This window comes from Arachis ipaensis, chromosome B9 (genome assembly GCF_059453495.1).
Source record: "Arachis ipaensis isolate K30076 ecotype BB chromosome B9, ASM5945349v1, whole genome shotgun sequence".
Lineage (NCBI taxonomy): Eukaryota > Viridiplantae > Streptophyta > Magnoliopsida > Fabales > Fabaceae > Arachis > Arachis ipaensis.
In genome coordinates, this window is record NC_142444.1 from 114,753,182 (window position 1) to 114,774,738 (window position 21,557).

Genomic DNA, 21,557 nt, shown 5'->3' on the forward strand with positions numbered 1-21,557 from the left:
AGATTAAGGTGTGGAGCTCTACTGTTCCTCATGAATTAATGCAAAGTACTACTGTTTTCTATTCAATTCAACTTATTCCGCTTCTAAGATATCCATTCGCACCCAAGAACATGATGAATGTGATGATTATGTGACGTTCATCATCATTCTCACTTATGAACGCGTGCCTGACAAACACTTCCGTTCTACATGCAACCAAGCTAGAATGAGTATCTCTTAGATATCTAATACAGGGGACCGAGTCCGAGTTATTAGTATCTTCGTGGTATAAGTTAGAACCCATGGATGGCCATTCCTGAGATCCAGAAAGTCTAAACCTTGTCTGTGGTATTCCGAGTAGGATTTGGGAAGGGATGGCTGTGACGAACTTCAAACTCGCGAGTGCTGGGCGTAGTGACAGATGCAAAAGGATAGTAAATCCTATTCCAGTATGATCGAGAACCTCCAGATGATTAGCCGTGCCGTGACAGAGCATTTGGACCTTTTTCACAGAGAGGATGGGATGTAGCCATTGACAACGGTGATGCCCTACATAAAGCTTGCCATGGAAAGAAGTAGGACTGATTGGATGAAGACAGCAGGAAAGCAGAAGTTCAGAAGAACGAAAGCATCTCTATACGCTTATCTGAAATTCTCACCAATGAATTACATAAGTGTTTCTATCTTTATTTTCTGTTTATTTATTATTATTATTCGAAAACTCCATAACCATTTGATATCCGCCTGACTGAGATTTACAAGATGACCATAGCTTGCTTCATGCCGACAATCTCCGTGGGATAGACCCTTACTCAAGTAAGGTTTTATTACTTGGACGACCTAGTGCACTTGCTGGTTAGTTGTGCGAAGTTGTGAAGTTATGTTTGGACCATGGTATTGTGCACCAGTTTGTTGGAGCCATTGCCAGGGAGAGAACGAACAACAAATTTTACAACCTCAGAGTAACAATTTCGCATACCAGTGTGTTAAGTGATTTCAGAGGTTACAGGGTAGGAATGGCTCAGAGGATGGAAAGGAAGCATGCAAAAGTGGAAGGAATACAAGAAGTTGGAGAAATTGCTAAGTTGTCCAGCCTGACCTCTTCGCACTCAAACGGCTATAATATGCCATAGTTGCCCTGACGCTAGGTGACGCGAACGCGTGCTCCATGCGGACGCGTCGCAATGACGAAAAACCAGCGTGGCAGATTTCGCAACCAGCGATTTCTGGGCTCTTTCTGGCCCAGTTTTCGGCCCAGAAAGCACAGATTGGAGGTTATAAAGTGGGGGAATGCATCCATTCATGAACAAGCTTTCATATTCACAATTATTAGGATTTAGATGTAGTTTTTAGAGAGAGAGGTTCTCTCCTCTCTCTTTGGATTAGGATTTAGGATTTCTCTTAGTTTTAGGAGTGACTCTCAATCCCAGGTTCAATGTTCTTTTACTTTATATTTATCTCTTACTTTCAGATACTTTAATGCTTATATTAGTTATGTTGCCTATTTGGCTTATGCTACATTCATGTTATGATTTTCTTAATTAATATTATTTGAGGTATTTCAGATTTAAGATTGCTTTGCTTTATTTATATTGATGCTTTTAATTTAATTTAGAATTTTCCCTCTTGACTTTGGTTGAGTCATTGGAGACACTTGAGTTATCAAACTCATTGTTGATTGAAAATTGGAATTCTTCAAGAATTAATTCGAGTTCTAATAACTCTAACTTTTCTCAAGGAAAGACTAGGATCTGAGGAATAAAAATTAATTCATCCACTTAACTTACCTTCATAGTTAGAGGTTAACAAAGTGGGAGAAAAATCCAATTCTCATCACAATTGATAAGGATAACCAGGATAGGACTTCCAGTTCTTATACCTTGCCAAGAGCTTTGTTATTTATTATTTTAACGACTTGTTATCTTACATTACTTGCTCCTTCTTTCCAAAATCCCCAATTTACAATACTCATAACCAATAATAAGAACACCTCCCTGCAATTCCTTGAGAAGACGACTCATGGTTTGAATACTTCGGTTATCAATTTATTTAGGGTTTGTTACTTGTGACAACCAAAACGTTTGTATGAAAGGACTTTTGAAGGTTTAGAAACTATACTTACAACGAGGATTTATCCGCAAATTTCTAGACCACGCAAAAGTTCTCTCATCAAAGCCTTCCATCTTTAATTTCAAATCTTGTTAGTTAATTGTTTGCCTTATCTTATCTTAATTTTAAGTTTGGTGTTCTCTTTTCTTTCCTTTTGAATTTCAAAATATTTTGTTTTCTTTTAAAAACCCTTTCTTTTGAACTTTCAAAAATTAAATTCTTGCATCTTTATCTTATCTGGATTTAATTTCAAATTTAAGTTTGGTGTCCCGTTTGTGAACTTTTTGTTTAATTTAATTTTCTTTTTTTTTATTTTCAAATCTTATCTTGTTATCTTTCTTGATCTTTGATCTTTATCTTATTTATCTTTTCCTTGATTTTCAAATTTTGTTATCTTTTCTTATCTTATCTTTATTTTAATTTCAAATTTTAAGTTAGGTGTTTCTTTAGTTTTTCTTTCCTTCATTTATTTGAAAATTTTTCAAAACCCTTTTCTTTTTTATTTTCAAAAATTTTTAAATCAAATCTTCCATCCTTATTTTCAAATCTTAGTTAATTGTTTACTTTATCTTGTTTTATTTTTAAGTTTGGTGTCTCTTTAATTTTTCTTTTTTCTTTCTTTTTGAAATTCGAAAATTTTTAAACTCCTTTCTTTCTAAATTTTTTAAATTTTTTTGAAATTTTTAGTTATTATTTTTTTAATTTTCAAATTAGTATTCTATTTTTTTATTTATTTTCGAATTAAAAAAAAGTCTATTGTTGTTCCTTCTTCCTTACTTTTCTGTTTACCACAAGGTGCATTTAATTTTGTTTGGTGTTTTGTGATGAGGAACAATAATGGAGAGGAATCACATGGGCTACTACTCACACCCAATGAGTGATTCAAATTACTATGAATGGAGGAATTATCCAGACTTTGATTGGGAAAGCCAAGACCAACGAAACTTCAGTGCTCCATATTTCACATATCAAGAACCATCATCTTTTGATCTTGCCTGCCAAGAACTGGAGCAAATAACAGAGGAAATTTTGCAAAAATTTTCATCCTCATCCCCTGCTTACTCGTACCAAGAACCACTACCTCTCTATCCATACCAAGAACCATGCTCCTTTTACTCATATCAAGAGCCATCATCTTATTATTCATATCAAGAATCATCATCTCCTTATCAAGAACTATCAGCTTTAGAGCTTACCATAAAAGAATTAGGAGAGGCCGCTCAAAGTTGCATACATGATATGAGAATGAGTGTCAAGAATGTAGAGGGGCATATAGAGGTGATTACCAAGCGTTGGGTAGAGGAACAAGCAAACTCCCTCACAAGAGAAGCAATGCAAATTCCTACAAAAGAATGTGAGGGAATCATTCAAAGGAGTCCATACCCCAGTGAATTAGAGAATTCTCCACCTTCACACATCAAAAAAGCAGAAAATGCATGAACAAAGGAGGTTGTCGGGGAGAAAAAAATTATGGGAATTTACACTCCAATGAAGCAGAAAGCTACATAGAGATTGAGTTCATTGAACCACCAATTCAAGAGGTTCTTGATGAAGGGTACACTCCACCCATCACACAACACCCAAATCCTGAATCCAAAGTGGTAGAGGTAATCGAGGAATGTACTAAAAAGGGGATTGTGACCAAGGAACAAAAGATGATATACATAAAAAAGAGAATGTCAACAAGAAACAATACAACTCCAACCCTAACAAGCAAGAAGAATCAAGCTGATAATAATAAAAGAAAACTTGTTAGGAGGAATTCAAATCTTAGGGCACTAATCTTCTCATCTTTTCCCTTGGAGTCATTTCTTTTAACCAACTGGAAGAAGAGGAAGAAAATTCAACAATCAAGTGTCAAGCTAATGACATTAAAGACGCGCTTGTTGGGAGGCAATCCAACCATAAGTATCTTTTAGTTTATTTTAGTTTTATTTTTTATTCTATTCTTTTTTCTTAATTTTCAAAATTTTCCTAGGTTTTCTAATGTTTGTGATCATGTACAGCACTTAGAACAGGGACAGAAGAACTCAGAATGGAAGAATAGAGCGCCCTGGAGCAAGAAGGCTCTGGTGCTAAACGCCAGGTTGGGCGTTTAGCGCCTGCAAGGAGGCAAGCAGTCCTGGCGTTTAACGCCAACAAGGGACCAAGTTTTCGTTGCTTGGGGACAAGCAAACTTTTTAAGTTTGGTGTTGCAGAGCGAGCTCTAGGTTTATATTAGCATCAATGGCACCAAAGGAAGGTGAATCATCTTCATGGAAGATCAGCAGCCACCATAACTGAGGTGGTTAAGTTTCATTATCCCTTTCTTTATCTTATCTCCTATTTTTTATTCTAGCTTTTACATGATCACTCATAGAATTTTCCTGCTTTAGCAGTTTATTTTTGAAATCTCTATGGTTAGAAGATGTCTTATGTATTGCCCACTAAGCTTAAAAAGAAAATTTTAACAAAAAGAAGTAGAAAGACATATAAGGTTTTGAGTATATCATAAGTTGTTCTATTTACCTCAAAATGGTGGCCTTATCTCTATTTTCTGAACGTATGAATTAACTGTGTATATTTGATATTGAAGTTAAGTATATTGGTTCTTGAGGAACATGAATTTAGAAAAGTATTACTAATTCTCTGAAATATCAAAAAGATTAATTCTTGAAGCAAAAGAAATAGCAAAAAAAAAGAAATGAAAAATAAATTAAAAAGAAAAATCAAAAGAAAATGGTCCAAGGCTTTGAGCATCAATGGTTAGGAGGGTCAAAATTGGCCTAAAAAGCTCAAAAGAGTTGTTATCCCTAACTATATGCTTGTGGTATGAAAGTGTCAAGTTAACCTTGAGACTGAGCATTTAAAGTCGTGACTCAATATTATAAAGAGTACGCTTAAGGCTCTGAGTACCACTGTCTAGGAATTTAAGCAAAGCTAAATTCGAATCCAAAGGGTTCCCCCAGTTAAGTGCTTGTGGTGTTTATGTATCAAATGGTAATACTTGAAAACAAAACACTTAGAGTCACGGCTAGACTCAAAGGTGCAAGCACCAGAAGAAAAGAAAAGTTGTGTTCAAGAATCAAGAAAAACTTAAAGAAGGGAATCAATAATGTCATCCGAATTCTAGTTCTAAAGGATGCCAATATTTCTGAGCCTCAAAGGAAAGTGAGATGCCAAAGCTATTCAGAAATAGAGTGTTAATGGCTCTATTTAGTAATTAGAACTAAGCTTGAATTATAACTCTAAAACGTGATGATTATTCTCATCCATTTGGTCCTATCTTGTTTTTGGTTGCTTGAGGACAAGCAACAGTTTAAGTTTGGTGTTGTGATGCGTGAGCATCTTATACCCCTTTTTAAGTTATTTTTATAGTGTTTTTAGTTAGATTTTATTAAGTTTTATTATATTTTAGTGCAAAATTCATCTTTGGATGCTACTTTGAGGTTTTGTGTTATTTTTATGATTTTAGGTGAATTTTGGGCAAATTTGGCATAGTCTTGCTCAGAGACGAAGAAAGGATAGCAGATGCTATCAATCCTAACCTCCTTGCATTCCAACAAGCATATCTTAAGCTATAGGGTTCAATTGACACAGTCTTAATGGTGTTAAAAAGCTAACGTCCAGAGCTTTCCAGAAATATATAATAGTATATAATTTTCTTTTAGAATGACTGCCAAAATAGGCGTTAAACGTCAAGCTTAGGCATTTAACGCCTAAGAAGGATCTGCCCCCTAAGTTGAATACCCAAAACTGGTGTTCAATGCTAGCCAGTGCTCAATGCCTAGAATCCAAGTTGAACGCCAGTCATCAGCCTAAACATTTACCAAGTGGGCTCCAAAGTAGATTTTAGCACTCCTTAGCTTATGTTATCTTATGCTTGTAACTTTTAAATTTAAATTAACATCTTTTAGGTTTAGTCTTAGACGTTTTTACTATAAATAAGAGACTTTCTTCTTCCTGAGGATCATACCTCCCGAGAGGGGAGGATCATTCACATTACTTCAGATCTTCTTTTAATTTTCTCTGTAAAGTATGAGTAACTAAACCTCCTGGTTAAGGTTAGGAGCTCTGCCTATTCCTATGGATTAATATTATTACTCTTCTCTTTTAATTAATGTTTGATTCAATTCTAAGGTATTGTTTTCGTTCTTAATCCTATGAGTCTGGGGTGGAATGGAAGTATGATTCCTGATTCTACATGAGTTCTTTGTGATACTCTGACCAAGGTCGCTTGAGCTATAGCTTGAAAATACTCCTCCTAAACTGAGGTTTACCTGCGGCTAATTGGGATATGTGACATGAAATCCTATCAGTTTTGGGTAATTAAGGTTTTTGTGGCACTAAACTAGAATTCTGATCTTCACCCTCGTTCGAATTGAATGACCACTGACCCTGCCTTTTGATGAGAATCAAAGGAGATTAAATTGCCAAGGAATTGGGGTTTTATTACTTACAGTTTGCCATAGAATGAATCATTCATTGTTAAAATAGTCAGTAAGAAGTGTTAATCCAGAAAGTTAAGCATCTCCGAACCCTTAACTACTTCTATATATTATCTCTTTAACAGTCTTTAATTGCTTTCCTTTATTTTCTTGTTTTATGCGCCTACAACAACAACAATTCTCTTTACTTTTTGCCTGACTAAGTCCAGCAAGATAACTATTGCTTGCTCAATCCAACAATTCTTGTGGGATCGACCCTCATTCACCTAAAGTATTACTTGGACGACCTGGTGCACTTGCCGGTGAAGTTGTGCGAGTTCAAATTTTGCGTACCAGAATAATAATTCTTCTTTTGATGCTGATCATGGTCGACCTTTGCCTTTGAAAATTTATTCTCTAGCATTTTTTGGCAATAAATCGTTTGGAGTCCTTTCATATATTCAATTGTTAACATGCATCATTACCTGTTGCTTTTTTGAAATTTCAATACTTACCCAATATCCTTTTCTATGGACACATCAAAATCACTTTGTCAAATCTGCTACTTCATCTTTTTTGCATATGAATACTGCTGATAGATATGTTGCCTATTTTTATGAGAAGCTCATTCCATTAAAGTTGAGGAGATCCTCTTCAAGAATCAATCAGAGCACCAAGAAGTCTTGGGTTTTGAAGTTCAGGATCTTTCTATCACATTATTTTCTAAGTTTTTTATCATAAGCAATTACGTAATCTTTATTTGTTTGCAGTCAACGGCATATGTAAAAGTGTTGGTACTTGATTGGATTGTTCAGTTCAATGAGAAGGATGAACGTGTTTATCAGGAAATAATTGCTCATCTTCCCCTTTGTTCAATTGAGTCCCCCAAAATTGTGAGTCGGTTTGATGTAATGAATTTTGTGGTTAATTCTATCTTTGGTTGTTGTTTTCAATCATTGTGGGTTTTTCATTTTTTTTATGATTATGTTCTGTTAATCAGACTATTTATTTATTAGAAAGTGTTGAAAATTTTGTACTAACAACTAAGCAATTGAGACTTAAGTTTTATATCCTTTTCTTGGAGTATTGTTTTTGCTCGCTGAAAATATAGCTCATGTACAATGATTTCTTCGAAGTCTCCGAGTTTAAGAATAAAAGAGTGATCATTTCGTTAGGTGGTTCTTACCACTCTCCAAGAAGGTTTATGCTTATGAATAGACAGAGCTGATGATATTCATAATTTTGGAGCTGCAAATAGAGTGGCTTGAGCATTTGTCCTATGAAGTGATTAAGCTTATGTTGCATCTCGAACTGAGAGACTTTGAAGACATCATCCTGCTTGTTTGAGAAGTTGGCGTATTTGATTCTGAGTTGGAATTTTTTATTTCAAACCTTTTCTTTTTTCGTATCGATTTTTTGTTGGACATCTCTTATTTCTTCATAGGTGTTAATTTCAAGCACCTGTAATATGTGTTCTTATAGTATTTTTTTTAATAAATTATGTTTAATTGTTCTCTTTTGTGTGATGTTTTAGTATTTATTTGTTGCATTATATAATTGCGTATTTGTGCAATTTTTCTATTAGTATTTGTGAAATTTGCATAAATTTTAAAGGTAATAATTTAGGAAGTGATTAAATTTACTATTTTTTCAATTGTAATCTGTTAAAAATATTTTTTTGTTCATGTCATTGTTATTTTTCATTTGTTTTCTAGGTGTCTTTTTATTTTCTTTCAAATCTATATGAATTTTACTGTTATTTTAATTGCAATGTGTTAGAATATGGTGAAGATGTATGATTAACCGTCAAAATTTACATTTAATTATTAAAGAGGAAAAAATAAGGTGATTTGAAATTAAAGATTCAGAAGAGTATTTTCATTATAAGTTAAGAAACAATTAGCTTGGATATTTTTATTAATAATTGGATTTATTTCCTTTATGAAATTTGTTTTCCTTTATAGGATTTTGTTGGATGTGTTTCAAGTAAATATAAACAAAATGTTTTTTATTTTTTATTTTGTATATTGGGTTTGATTATACTAATCCCAAAGTGTCGTACTTGGCGGAGTTGACGGTTTTGGTGCAATTGATTGACTTGGAAGAAGAACCTCCACCAGAAATTTAAGGTGAATAATTTCAACTCTAAATTTATAGGATGCAATTTCAACTACTGATTTTTTTAATTGTATTTTAAAAAGTTGTCATGTGTTTTGTTATTATTTTTTATTTTGTTTTTTTATGATTTTTTTTTATCTTCTTGAGGATTTATTTTATGAATACATATATACTTGAAGATTAATTTTATGAATACATATTTTGTTTTCCTATTTTCTGAAACAAGATTTAAATGGCTTATCCTTTTTTGTATTATTCTACCGTTTTTGAATTAATTGTACTTGAGTTATCCACATTTTTTTTCTAAATTTTTGTACAGAAAACAATTGAGAGTCAAATTTAGCTTCGTATTTTTTTTCCTTCTGGTTGAATTTATAGGTTGTTAGTAACTAAATTTCAATTGTATAATAAATACTGCTATTGTAGATATGGGTCGTCAGACAATGTTAACCTAAGTTAAAAACAATTAGTAAGACATCCATTTTTTAAAAATAAACTAATCAATATATGCTCAAACAATGTATATTTATAATTTAACCAAAATTATTATTGTTACCATCGTTGTACATATTCAAAAATGTCATCACTAAAGTACACACCATCTAAATATATCTATCAATAAACACATAAAAATAAAAGATCCAAAGACTTTACATCATAAGCACCGATACCCAAAAATCACCATTGGTAATTACAAGCCATAACATCTAGCGAAATCCATCGTTATCATCGGTATCCTAAATTCCATTAGCCAATGTTATCGTGTATAATTGTGTAAAACATTACTAGATTTACATAAATCATTAATGACACAAAATGTGTATTCAGATTCATTTTGATATATCATAATCATCTCAAATTTTATACCGTTAAACTAGACATAACCAGCTTTAAAACAAAATTAGTCCCATTCAAAAACAAGAAAAAGGTCTGTGCATTGAGAATGAAGCTTAACAATTCACTTCATATTTTTACAAATATGCAGAAATCACATTTTTTCATGACCTTATTCTCAATCACATACCTCATATTAATGCTCAAAGTTTGGGGGACACAAGTCTTGAATTTGAAATCTCACTCTGGCAGTCCCTCTTACAAGATTCATATTGTAAGAATCACGAATCGTTTAATTAAATAATTAAATTGCTTAAAATAGATTCCAAAAATTTAGAATATTAATTAGAAAATTTAAATACGATTTTTGACTCAGTAGATTTTTTTGAGTTGAAAAATGTAATTTTCTATGAAAAATCGCATAAAAACGTGAACCGGTAGTAACGGTTTAAGTCTGTCCGATATTGTGCGAGAATAATAAAAACAATGAAAAAACTTAGAAAATAAATTAAAGTTAAAAACTGGGCACTAATTTCAAAGATTTGGACCAAACGGACCAAAAATGCTAACGGGTTGGACCGGGCCCAAGTTGGACCCAAGCCCAACATAAAAAAAAGTCACTTAAGTGACAAATTCACTCAGTTTCAGTACTAGAAGGCTGAAGCAACATGAAATGAGAGAGAAGTGAGCAAGGGTCCACAAATACTATTCACTTCCTCACTCTTTCACTTATAACTCGAATTACGGTGCTTTGATTCGCGTGCCGTTAGTGGCTATGCGAAGCTCTTGTCGAGCCCGTCACTTCAAGCTAGGTATTATAGTAACCTTCTCAAAAATCCCTGCCCAGTTCTTCCTTCTATAACAGATTTGAGTTTTGGCTATGGTGAATGAATGGTTCTTGTGATTTTGATTATTTAGGTACAACCTAGCACTGGGTAATTAGTGGATTTTGTCCTAATCCACATTAGGCAAGGTAAGAAATCCCAAATCACTTGTGGTTTTATGTATATATAGAACCCTAAATATTGATTTTATGAATGAATTATGTATAGCTTGATTATCGTGCTATTGGGAGCATTTGGATTTGAGTTGGTGATTTGTTGGTGGTTGGAAGCTTGTCTGGGCTCAAATTTGGTGTTTTGCACATATTGGAAATCGGCCAAGGTATAGTTTCGGTTTTTTCTATGTAATATGTAATATTTCTGGACACTTAGACTAGTGAACCATAGGATACGTTTAGATTGAATTGGTTGTTGAACTTGTTCAATGATAATGTATGATGATTTGATGATTTTGATGAATTATGTTGTTGATGTTGATAAATGGTGTTGAAGATTGAGATTAAGGTTGAATGAGGTTAATTATGATATTGGTAGTGATAGAATGATGGTTGATGAGTATGTTGGTTGCGAAATGGTTTAGTATGATAAATTTGTTCATTGGGGTTGATGATTATGTGATGTGAGTGGAAATTGGTAAGAGTGGTGAATTGAGACATAAAAAGGGTAAGTTCTGATGTGAATTGAAGTCTGAGGTGGTTTAGATTTGCTTTGATTGTGAATTTTGGAAATTTAAGAACCTTGTTAACTTTTGGTAAAAATCAGTTTTTGGTGAATTTTGACGGATCATAATTTGAGCCTCAATTTTTTAAATTTGTTGAAATATGTCTTAAATAAAAGTTCATTTAAGGATCTTTACATTGGTATAAAGTTTGACCAAAATGGATTTTTGTAGAGGAAGTTATGACTATTTAAAGTTTGGTGCCAAAAACTGAATTATGCAACTTTGAAATTTTCTGAGTTTGATGAGGGTTGCGTACGCGGCATGGTGTAGGCGACGCGACCAACCCATTCGGGTTGGACATATCGCGTATGCGAGGCACTATATGTGTACGCAAGCCAGCAGATTTTTTATCCTTGCGTACGCGACACAGTGCACGCGACGCGACCAAACCATTCGGGTTAGGTATCTCGCGTACGCAAGGCACTGCATGCATACGTGAGCTATTCAAAAATAAACCCTTGCATACGCGAACATTAATACGCAACACGAGCAACCCATTCGGGTTGGGCATCTCGCGTACGCGAGTAGGGGGTTGCGCACGCGACCACCCTTTTTCAACAGCATGCGTACGCGAGGTAGGGGCTTGCGTACGCGAGACCCCTGTTTTTCTGAAACATGATCTTTCTCTATTTTCAAAGGTTCTCATACTTTCTAAAATCCATTCAAAGGCTACTTAAGAGTATTGTCTAATATTAGGCTCTAATATTGCTAAAGATAAGTTAGTAAATTATTTTAGTGAATTTCTATGTGAATTTAGAAAATGGAAACTTAGGATTTTGGAATACAGAGGGTGGATTAGTGGAGTGAAGTGATAGAGTATTGTAAAGACGACTGGCATGATGAAATTGTGGAATTGTGGATTTGATGTTGCTTTGAGACGAGTCTAGGACTCGGAATGGACTGAGTACTGAAAATGATTTCTAAAAATCACTGTAATACTATTTGATATTGAGATTGTTGAGACGTTATGCGCCTGGCAAGGACGGTTGGATAATCCCGCTTGTCGAGGTCGCGGCGGTGGCATAAGCACAGTTGGTTTATCCCGCTTATGTTGAGATGTGAGGTCCTTGACAAGAGTATCCTGCTCGCATCCTTTCGAAATCACTAGAGTGTACAGGCACTATATCCTGGACTGTATTCTGGGCACGATATCTCAGGGGTTCCCATTCTGAGATCGAAAGGCGACATCTCCATGGAGATGTGTTGGGTTGGCAGTTGAACCAACAATGTGATATCACAGCTAAATAGGACAGGAATTCATCATGTACATTTTCTATCTTTGCTTGCTTTGCCGACTTGAATTGCTTGCCTAATTGTATAACATGATTATTTGCTTCTTGAAATTTTTTATATACATGCTATACTTATGTTTTACCTGCATTGTTATTGCTTGTGTTTTCTACTGGGATTAAGGAGGTTTGGAAGGCGGTGGTGATGGGATCGCATGGCGGTTAGGCTGGTGAAAGCTGTGGGACAGCGGTGAACTGATAGTTAGAAATCCTTTAAGTTAGTTTACCCCCATTTCATAAAGGTTTTAAAGTTATGGTTTTAATTTTAGTTATGCTTTAAGTTGAATCTTGTGTTGATATGAAGTTTTAGGATTGCCTTTGGCATCCCGAAATCTTATATCTTACATTACTGGATACTGTTACCATACTAAGAACCTCTGGTTCTCATTCCATACTTTGTTGTTATTTTTAGAAGCAAGTCGCAACCCACCTCGGTGAGTTGCTTGATGGTGACAGAGCGGAGGGCCTTTATCACGTTTTGGAGTCTTTTGGTTATTTTGATTTTTTCTCTCACTTTTGTATTTATTTTGCCTTAGAGGCTTACTTGAGAGAGATATTGTATAAGCTGTTTTACTTCAAAACTCTGTATGTCTGTATATACTAGTCGGCTTAAACTCCACAGGTTGCGGCTAGTTCCTTATGACTATTATACTCTTATATCTATATATGTTCTATTCTCTTGTATCTATATCTTGTGCCTTAAATTTGTGTAGCTTCGTGTGAACGTTTTGCGCTTTTATAACTCTGTTTTTGAGCTTATTTCTTCATCGGGCTTCTAGAATTATTATTTCCTTCTATATGTATTAATGTATAAGCCTTAGAATTGTCGTGACCTCTGATTAACCTTTGCTTTACGGCATGAGGTTAGGCTTAGGGTAATTAGGGTGTTACACATATTTCAGTCCACAATAACTGAAATCCCATCAAATTTTGTCTCACAATATTAGACACATACACCTTATATCAGAATTCAATTCGATTAAAAATTGTGACCTACAGGTTGAGAAATTTTCTTCCAAAGTTGCTAGTTAGGAAATTAGATTCTGCAAAAATCCATACTCTTTAGGAATTCAACTAAACAAGCTATGATCTCAGTTAATTCAAAACGTTTTTGCGTACCAAATTGAGTTATCAAGGATCCAACTCAGAGACTAATCTATCCCTATATGATGTACTAGAACTCAGTTCACTAACAATTCTAAAAATTCAATCCTAAGCTTGAGCTACTTCATCAAACACTACAACTTTCAATCCAAATTAGCAACTACTATCATCATCAACATAAACCAGATAATCCAACAAAAGTGAATCAATAATCAAGCTGTAAAACATCACATGCAAAGACATATAATCACAAATAATTATCCTAGACCAATATGCATTCAACTAAAACAAGAATCAATGATCTTGCTACCCAGCTAAAACCAAGCCTACTTGCTAATTAGCCTACAGTCACATGCATTCAACTAAATCAATTAAACAAGAATATCCTACTTTTTTGAAGCTGAAAAATGAAGCTTTAAGAGAGAATGTGGCTTAGTTTGCAGCAAAACTTGGAGAACCTTAGATCCTCCTTCCTTAGCTCCTTTCTCAGCTTGTCTTTCTTCCCCCATATTTGGGATGTTACAATACACAGCTTAAACACCCAAACTGAAATAACAGAGTTGAGTCATTCCAGCAAAAATAAAAATAAAAACCACCACCACCACTAAAAATCTGACAAGCGTCTTCTATTCTATGAAAGGAATATAAATATAATACACATTTAGATATAGCGATAAAGCTTTTATACCTTAGTATCACAAATTTAGAATTACAGTGTAAAATAAATTCTCCTTATTTATTTTTCATTTATGGTTATTCTTTTCCATACACAAAAGCTAGCAAAGAATCATAGTAAAGTGAACTATAGCTACATGGTGACAGAACAGACTTTTAAGCTCTATAGTGGAGACCAAATCTCCATTTTCTCACAGAGCTTAATTTGGAAACTTGAAAAAATAAAACTTGCAAGTCCTTAACTTAGTTATAACCAATCGTTTGAAAAGAAAATTGTTAAAGACTATACTCACTTACGTTTGCATTTCATTCAGTACTAGGGAAAGGAAACTAACCTTGAGTTTATATATATATGTCTCAGCCTCTTTCACTTTAATAGCCTCATTCAACTACAAAATATCTCTGAATCAGATATATTAAACATGAAGAAAGCAAGTATCAGCAAATTAATAAACACTGTCAGTTTGTAAGCATATTGAATATCAAAATCATTTTACATTAAAAAATAAAATAGTAAAATGGGATTTACAAGTTTAACCACTCAGGTAAGGGTGGAAAATGGGCCGAAATTTGTCAGGCCGGCCTGCGTAACTCGCTAAAAAAGGCAGGTTGGGCTGAAAATTTGAGACCGTCAATCCTAAAAAGCCCACCTAACCCGCATCACCTAATCCGTGGGCTTTGGCAGGCTTCCGCGGAACGGGGCAGGCTTTCCAACCGGGCCAGGAATTTTTTTGTCAAGGTCTTTTTTACAAATTTCTATGATGTTATTGATCTACAAGAGGATGAAGAAGATAATTGAAGATGTTCTAAGTTATATTTTGCATTATGTTTTATGTTTGATTGGTTATAAACTTGAAGATGTCTAATTCTATGTTTTGGATAATGTTTATTTTGCTTTGCACAATATTGGTTTTATTATTTTGTTTCAAAAAACTTAGTTTATAACAGTGTTTTCAAATTGTGGTTATGGCGGCGCCATAACGGTATGGGTGGTGGGTTTTGACCCTGCAGCCATATAGTGGGCGCCGAATTAGGGTATTCATAGGGGGCGCCATGGCGGCCGCAATTGCGGTGGCTCCATGGCGGAACGCAATTCAAATTGCAAAAACTGTAGGGGTTTTTCGGATTTTCCATAAAAATTTGAGGGTGTTTCGAGTATTTTAGCAAACCTAAGTGATCCCACTAACCACTAACCCTAATAATCCACCTCTCATTCAAAATCCCCTCCTCTACCTCATCTTCAAAAAAAAAAACTTATCTTCGTCTCTGTTCCTACTCTCTGCGATGCTGTTCTCTACGCCACGCCGCCACCCATCACCGCCGATCGTCGTGCCGCTCGTTGCCGCCACTAGTGGCACCGAACATCACTGCTGCTCATCACCACAGCCACTCCTTGCTGCCACTGCTAACCATGGTTCTTTCTCTGGTTCGTACATCTTGTTTCAACTTCTCTGGTCCTATTTTTTTTTCTTTTCTTTCTTCCCTACTGTCCCTTCTTTATCAATAATCAGTGTTATACCTCTCTTCTTCCGATTTTTTTCTATTTAGTTCAGTATGTTCACTTCTAGACAAGCCCTTGATTCTAATGCTCCTACCTGTGCCTCTACTGGTCCTGCTACTGGTACTGCCCCTGTTGGTCTCACAACTCCTGTCCGTTCTAACAGAATTGACCTAGGCTAGAAATATATTAGTACAGTAGAAGAAAGAAATACCAATGACACTGTATCTTATTTGTGAAAAAATTATAAAAGGAGGCATTACACGGGAAAAAGAGCATTTAATGATCAAGCCTGGAAACGTTGCTGGATGTAAAATGGTCCTAAAGGATGTTATTGCTGAATTATGGGAGTATTACAATCAGAAAAGAATCGAGGAAGATAAAATGTCACACCAGGAAGCACCGAAGAATAGAGTGTCAATGCTAGGAAACTTGACTTAGAGAGTTTAGGGTTTGAATTGTCAGAGGAAGATGCTCAAGGGATTGATGAACCTCATAATCCAGCTCCAATGGTAGCAGCTAGAGGGGATGCAAGTAGTGCTAGAGGGGGTGCAACTAGTATGAGAGGTCCAATAAACTTGTTTGTTAGAAGACCTGAAACTACCACTGCAAGAAACAAAAGAGAGAATTAAGGCAGCAGAACAACAAGGGAGCATGTAATAAGGAAGCAATTCATAGAGTTCATCGATACATAGCACGGTGGTTCTACCAAGCTGGGATTCCATTGAACCCAGTAAAGTTGAAGAATTTTCAAGATATGTTGTGGGCTGTTGGAAGCTTTGGTCCTAATTTACCTGCTCCCAGTTATTATGCTCTAAGGGTTCCGCTGCTTAATAAGGAGTTGGAATACATCAAAGGATTGTTGAAGAGTCAAAAAGAACAATGAAAAAAGTATTACTGCTCTATTATGTCAGATGCTTGGACGGATAAGAGGCAAAGGAGCATTATTAATTTTCTTATAAACTCTCCAGCTGGGATAATGTTTTTGAAGTCTATTGATGCTTCTGATTATGTGAAGACTGGTGAGAAATTATTTGAGCTTCTTGATGATGTTGTGGAGGAAATTTGTGAGCAAAACATTGTTCAAGTTGTAACTGATAATGGGAGCAATTATGTTCTTGCCGGTAAGTTGCTGATGGAGAAAAGACCAAATTTATTTTGGACCCCTTATGCTGCCCACTGTTTGGATTTGATGCTTGAGGACACTGGAAAGTTACCATTAATTCAAAAAACCATAAAAAAAAGAGCCATTTCTTTGGTTAGCTTCACTTATAGTCACTCTAGCACGTTAGCTATGTTGAGACACTTCACAAATGGCAAGGAGTTGGTAAGGCATGCAGTCACCCGATTTGCCACTTCATTTCTCTCTTTGAAACGGCATTATGAGGAGAAAAAAATACGAGAAGAATGTTCACCTCGAATGAATGGGCAAAGAACAAGTTGTCAAAGGAGGCAAAGGGGAGGGAGGCAACAAAGATTGTGATCATGCCCTCCTTTTGGAATCATGTCAAGTACACCCTTAAGATCATGGGCCCTCTTGTTCGGGTGCTTAGACTTGTTGATGAGGAGAAGAAGCCACCAATGGGATATATTTATGAAGCAATGGAGAAGACAAAGGAATGCATCATGAAAATATTTTTTAATGATAAGAGCAAGTACAATGATGTTTTTAAAATCATTGACAATAGATGAAATTACCAATTTCATCGTCCATTGAATGCAGCTGGTCATTTTCTAAATCCCGAGTTGTTTTATGACAACCATCGCATTGAGCTAGATTTAGAAGTTACAAAGGGGTGGTTTGAGTGCATCACTAGATTGGTGCCAAGTCAAGTTGTGCAATAGAAGATATTGGAGGATCAAGCACTATACAAGGCCGGCTATGGACTTTTTGGAACAAATTTTGCAGAATTGATGACAAGTCATTTTATGCTTGTTTTACAAGCATTTTTCACTTGTTTCATTAAGTTTTATGCACTTTCTTGCACAATAAGTAAGTGATTGGAGTGGAATTTCATGATTATTGTAATTCAATCAAACATCATTTATTTTATACAAAAGCATGAGATTTATGCAAGAATTGAGGGATTATTATGAATGGTACAAATTCTTGTAATTTTGGTAGGACTTTGATTGCTTGTTGGGTTGATTTTAGGTGATAAAATGAAGAGAAAAAGGTTCAGCACAGGGCAGCGTTGCGTTCAAATAGAGAGCGCCACGCTCACTTACGACGCGCACGCGTACGGGATGCGCACGCGTCAGTCAACAAAATTTGAAGATCCACACGTACGCATGCAGGACGCGTACACGTGGGTGTGTTTGGCGCTCGTTTCAAAAGAGAGCGCTACGTTCACTTACTCAGCGTTTTTGTGCACGATTCAAAGTTGGAGGCAAAGTTTTTGAATCGACGCGCACGCGCGCATGACGCGCACGCGTCAATAGGTCACTGAGACAGAGCACGCGAACGCGAGGCTAGCGCTGGAACTTGTATTGGAGATTTTGCTACCCACGCGTACGCGTAAAGGATGCGCACGCGTGGGCAGCACTCACTAACCCAACATAGCGCTCACTAAGTTAACGCTACTGAGTACGCATCCGCGTGATCATGGCACGTGAACATGTTTGGGCTAAAGACAGATGGTGACGCGTGCGCGTCGATGGACAAAAAGCAAAAAAGGACACACACGCGTCGAGGATGCGTACCCGTGGAAAGTGAACGCTGCACTCACTTAGAGAATGCAATGTTCCACTGGGAGCTGTAATAAATGGATATTTTGATCCACTTCTTCGAAGGCCACAAAGCCCACTCCAAGTACCTGAAGCTATAATTGGAAAGTGTATAAATAGCTAGGAATTTGATTTCATGAGGACCTTTTGTCATTTTTCAATTTTTACTTTTCCTTTAGCTCTTTCTTTTAGTTTTCATTATAGAGTTGAGAGTGGAGATCAGATCTGAAATTTTCCTTTCTATTTTTTTGCTCTCTCTTTTCTGCAATTGTTACTTTCTGTTTTGAGTTTTCATCCAGAGATTGGAGAATTCTCTTGAATTCCTTCATCTTGTAGTTCCTTTTCATCTTTTTCCTTTGACAGCTTTATGAATTGAAGATCTGATCTTAGCTTTCTATTTGTTTTTCTTTCTTCTGCAATTTACACTTTTATATTTTGTTAAGAGAGCAATTGAGATTTATTTTCCTTTCTGTTTCATTAGTTTCCTGCAATTTTTCATTTTCGAATCCTGATTGGTCTATTTTCTAAGATTTGTCATCTGAGAGTTCTTTAGTTTACCGCAATTTACATTTTCCATTTCTACTTTGAATCCCAGCACCCAAATCCCTTTACTCTTCATGCAATTAAATTTCTTGGCAATTTAGATTCAGCAATTTACATTACTTGAACTTTAGGTTTCAGTCATTTACTTTTCTTGCGATTTAAGTTTTAGCTCTTTTACTTTCCTGCACTTTAAGTTTATGCACTCTACCTCTTCTGCACTTTAAGATTTGGCCAATTTCAATTCTGCACATTATTTTCTTGTAATTTTACTTCTGTTAATCAAGTTTCACTCAAATCATGAAATATTCGCTTAACTAAGTTCATCACCATATTAAAGTTGCTCAATCCATCACTCCCTGTGAGATCGACCTCACTCTTGTGAGTTATTACTACTTGATGCAACCCGGTACACTTGCCGGTGAGTTTGTGTGGAATCGTTTTTCCCTCATCAAGTTTTTCGTGCTGTTGCCGGGGAGTGATATAGATTGACAATGATTAAGTAGGGTGATAATCTAGATTAAGAATTTTTCTTTATTTTTGTCAAGCACACTAACTGTTTGAGTTTTTGTTTAAGCTAACACTAACCTCACTCTAGCAGTAGAGTGAATTGCTTTTGGTTTCTGGTTTTGTGTGTGTTTTATGCCAGGAGGAAGGAGAGGTGAATCCAATTCTTTTGATTCTGAGCCAGAGAGAACATTACTGAGAAGAAGAATAGAAGCAAGAGGAAAGGGAATTGTTGGAGAAGAAGCATCAGAAGAAGAGGATCAAGAGATGGAGGACAATATCCAAAACCCACATGAGGAAGTGGCTAACAACAATGGCCCACCTCAAAGGAGAGTTCTAGCCTCCTACACCTTCCCTAATCCAAAGCACTGTGGGAGTAGCATACTTACTCCAAATGTCAATGCAAACAACTTTGAATTGAAGCCTCAACTCATCACTTTGGTGCAGAACAACTGTTCTTATGGAGGAGGTCCCTTGGAATATCCAAACCAGCACCTATCCACCTTTCTGAGGATATGTGACACAGTGAAAACAAATGGCGTGCATCCAGACATTTATAAATTGCTGCTATTCTCATTCTCATTAAGGGACAAAGCTGCTCAATGGTTGGAGGCATTTCCAAGAGAAAGCATCAACAGTTGGGAGGATCTAGTGAACAAGTTCTTAGCCAAGTTCTATCCTTCCCAAAGGATCATCAGACTGAAGACAGAGGTACAAATATTCACTCAGATAGATGGAGAGTCATTGTATGATGCCTGGGAGAGATACAAAACTTTAATTAGGAAGTGTCCACCAGAGATGTTCAATGAATTGGATAAACTCCAAAATTTCTATGAAGGATTGACACTGAGAGCTCAAGAAGCCCTTGATTATTCAGCAGGAGGTTCATTACAACTCATAAAGACAGTTGAGGAAGCTCAAAATTTGATATACACTATGACAAACAACCAATACTTCTATGGTCATCAAAGGCAATGCCAACCAGCTCAAAGGAAGGGTGTATTGGAGCTGGAAGGTACGGACACCATTTTAGCTCAAAACAAGGTAATGCATCAACAGATCCAACAGCAGATGGAGCTAATGGCCAAGAGGATTGATGGTCTTCAAGTTGCAGCAGTGAACATTCCAAATCAACCACCAGCTGGGTGGGGGCAGAATGAAGAACTCTATGAAGAGCAACAACCTAAGCAAGTCCAATACATGCACAATCAAGGAGTTGGACAAAATGAGTTCCATGGAGATACAACTCTTCTTGGAGGAACCACCCCAATTTGAAGTGGGGAGACAATCAAAACCAGCAGTCTTAGCAGAAAAACTCAAACCAGAACAATTCCAGAAACACAAACCATCAAAACCATCAAAACACTAACCAAAACCAATATAGAAAACCACAAAACAATCAACCCCAACCCAACTACTATCCACCCAACAACCCATCCACTAACCAAAATAGCTATCATCCACCCTCAATATCCCATAATCAACCACAACCACCCCAAGAGTCTCAAAGGATCTCCAACTTGGAGATAATGATGGAAAAGATGATCAAGCATCAAGAATTGGCCAACAAGAACCATGAAGCTTCACTAAGGAACTTGGAAAGGCAAATTGGACAATTGTCCAAGCAAACAGCAGCTGAAAGAGAACCCAATACACTGCCAAGTGATACCATTCCCAACCCCAAGGAAGAATGTAAATCAATTCAACTGAGTGGAAGGACATTGGAGAGTAATAAAGAAGCCACCAAGAAGCCAACTGAGGGTGATCAGGCCAACAGCAAGGAAAAAGTGACAATTAAGGAGAAAGACCAAGAAAAGCTCAAAGAAAAAGAGGAACATCCACAAGCTTCAAAGAAGGGAAAGGAAGTCATGGAGGAGCAATCACAAGAACAGAGGAAAATGGTGAAGACTCACACTCCTCCTCTGCCATATCCTCAAAGATTTCAAAAGGAGATCAAGGATCAACAGTTCCCAAAGTTTTTAGAAGTCTTTAAGAAACTGGAGATCAACATTCCACTTGCTAAAGCTTTAGAGCAGATACCTCTATATGCTAAGTTTCTCAAAGAGCTCATCAACAAGAAGAGGAGCTCGAATGAAAAAGAGACGGTGATCTTGACACAAGAATGTAGTGCAGTGATCCAAGAAGGCATCCCACCAAAACTCAAAGACCCTGGGAGCTTCTTCTTGCCTTGTACCATTGGTAACATAA

The 21,557-nt window shown here is 36.1% G+C and overlaps 1 long non-coding RNA gene and 1 pseudogene across 1 annotated transcript; both read left to right on the forward strand.

Annotated features, from left to right (window-relative positions):
• Window positions 1-8,548: 8,548 nt before the first annotated feature.
• On the forward strand, window positions 8,549-10,598 carry LOC148545988 (uncharacterized). The gene is made up of 3 exons (XR_015899398.1): window positions 8,549-8,623; window positions 10,365-10,419; window positions 10,499-10,598. It is a non-coding gene; the product is annotated as an uncharacterized LOC148545988 (long non-coding RNA).
• Window positions 10,599-16,209: 5,611 nt separating this feature from the next.
• Window positions 16,210-21,557, forward strand: part of LOC148545989 (uncharacterized) — a 33,256-nt pseudogene continuing 27,908 nt past the window's right edge.